The sequence below is a fragment of the Chiloscyllium plagiosum genome, unplaced genomic scaffold (genome assembly GCF_004010195.1).
Source record: "Chiloscyllium plagiosum isolate BGI_BamShark_2017 unplaced genomic scaffold, ASM401019v2 scaf_81395, whole genome shotgun sequence".
In the NCBI taxonomy this organism is placed as follows: domain Eukaryota; kingdom Metazoa; phylum Chordata; class Chondrichthyes; order Orectolobiformes; family Hemiscylliidae; genus Chiloscyllium; species Chiloscyllium plagiosum.
Window position 1 is genome coordinate 102 of NW_025184223.1, and position 2,628 is coordinate 2,729.

General features: G+C 48.7%; 1 non-coding gene across 1 annotated transcript; it reads left to right on the forward strand.

Moving 5' to 3' along the window:
• Positions 1–1,828: 1,828 nt before the first annotated feature.
• trnae-uuc lies at positions 1,829–1,900 on the forward strand. The gene has a single exon. It is a non-coding gene; the product is annotated as a tRNA-Glu (tRNA).
• The last annotated feature ends 728 nt before the right edge of the window (positions 1,901–2,628 follow it).

Here is a 2,628-nt window from a genome sequence, read left to right on the forward strand (position 1 = left end):
TATTTCAATCACATTGGGACTGGTCGGGAATCTGCAGCCCACTGCCTGTCAGGGTGGAACAAGCAGACACCCGCAGAGCTGCTTTTGAGGCTATGAGCCAAGTGTTTGGAAATGAGACGAGAACAGTGAGGGGCGTGAAGTCGTGGTCGGAATGAGGCAGGCACCTGAGGACAAAGGTGTTTTATTTGCCAGTGAAAGATACTGCTTCACAAAGTTGGGTCTATGGAAGGGAAGCAGTGACGGTGATTATCTTTGGCTGTTCACCTTGGGAATGTTCCGATTGCTGCGCATGTCCGTATAACGTCAGAACTCTGCAGCATGGCGGCGTCAGGTCCGCACAGTGCCAGGGGCGCAATGGATGACGCATCTGACTCCACCTACCTGTTTCAAATGCAGCTCACATATTCTGCACACATCCCAATTAATCTTTCTCATTGTCCTGAAGCCGGCATACGGTTTGAATTCCTGATCTGCAGGAACGAGACTCTTTTCACTGTCTCGCATCAGTAAGTGTCCCTGAGACATCAAAGTCACGTCACAGGGCTGTCAGAGGAGGGGAAACTGAAAGAGCCCCACACGCTGCTCACGGGCACATTTCACTTTCCCCAACTCACCGCCCCAACCACTGCGGCTCCTGGGAGTGGAAAGGGAACAAACACCAAAACCCAGTCTCAGCTTTGTAAACCTTCAGGAAATAAGAAAACTGATTATCCCTTCCGGTCTTCCATCCTGGCCTGACAGCGTTGATTTTAAATGGCTGTCCAGTTAGTGCCGATTCGTTTTGGCTGAAAAAATCTTCCTTATCTCATCCCAGCATTTCTTGCCACAGAGAACTGTGCGGCAGAGTTCATGTATTTCCTTGTATGGTATTTTGTAAATAACATTCGTTTGCGGGTTGTTTGTATAGGGTATTTAAGGTTCACTAGCCGTTGTTTAATGCTGAGAGGGTTGAGTTATCTGGAAATCATTTCACAGATGTCTTTAATGTAAAGTAATGTGGCTAGGGTTTCTGCAGACGTTGTGTCTGCTAGTGTCAGTTTGTTGATGTGAAATCGTCACACTGGGTTTATTGGGTAGGCAAAAGTGGGGACTGCAGATGCTGGAAACCAGAGTTTAGATCAGAGTGGTACTGGAAAGGCACAGCAGGTCAGACAGCTTCCGAGGAGCAGAAAATTCGACATTTCGGGCTTAAGCCCTTCATCAGGAATAGAGGCAGGACGCTTCCAGGGATGACGAGATAAATTGGGGGGGGGGGGGGGGTGCTGGGCCAAAGGTAGCAAAGAGTACCATAGGTGAATGGGGGTGGGGATGGAGGTGACAGGTCAGAGAGGAGGGTGGAGCGAACAGTTGAGAAGGGAGATTGGCAGGTAGGACAGGTCATGAGGACAGCGCTGAGCTGGAAGGTTGGAACTGAGGTAAGGTGGGGGGAGGGGAAATGAGGAAACTGGTGAAGTCCACATTGATGTCCTGGGGTTGAATTTATCCGAGGTGAAAGATGGGGCGTTCTTCCTTCAGGCATCGGGTGGGGAGTGAGCGGCGATGGAGGAGGCCCAGGACCTGCATGTTCTTGGCAGAGTGGGAGGGGGGTTGAAATGTTGAGCCAGAGGGTGATGGGGTTGATTGGTGCGGGTGTCCTGGAGATGTTCCCTCAAGCGCTGTGACTTGACTCTGCGAGGAGTCTCCAGTCTCCCCAATGTAGAGGAGACCGCATCGGGAGCAATGGATACAAGCAATGACATTGGTGGAAGCCTTCTCACGATCGTGGCCCAGGTTCGATTTCCGGGCAGGAAAGCAATATACAATAGGGCTGTGAGGAAGCGCGGCTGTCTCCCTGGTGGTCTAGTGGTTAGGATTCGGCGCTTTCACCGCTGCGGCCCGGGTTCGATTCCCGGTCAGGGAAGTATTTCTCAGTGGATCTTTTGCCTTCCCATTCTCCTCAAATGCGCTGTACAGTTCCTTATTGGTCTTCGTCGTTACTGGCTCCTGCAGTGTGTCGTGCCTCGTTGAAATTGTGTCCTGATTCAGGCTTGTTTGTATGTGTAGGGATCATTGCTTCTGTAGCTAAGTACTTGGTTCGCGTGCGTTGTTTTCCTGTAGACGCTGTTTTGAATTTACCATTGACTGTTCACTCTACTGTGACATCTCGAAATGGCACTTTGTTGTTGTTCTCCTCTTTTGTGAATTTTATGCCAGGAAGGATATTGTTGATGGGGTTGTAGGTTTCCTCTAATTTACTTCATTTTTTGATGACAAAAGTGTCATCACTGTGGCGGACAACAAAGTTTGAGTTGGATCGTTTGAAGGGCTGTTGGTTTGAGAATCTGCATTATTGCTTCTGCTAGGAATCCTGATACTGGTGGTTTCATGGGTGTTTCGTTGATTTGTTTGAGGCTTGTTACTGAATATGAAGTGGGTGGTTAAGGCACAGTTCCACGAGCTGGATAGTGCTATCTTTGCTGATGAAGTTGGTGCTGTGTTTATGTCTTTGGTTCTTCGAGTAGTGTTCCAGTTTTCTTTGGCCACATTGATGTTAATGGATGTGAACAGGGCTGTTATGTCAAAGGACATCATTATTCCATCCACTTCTAACTTAGTTCTTTGGTGTTCTGGAATTCTTGGATGGAATAA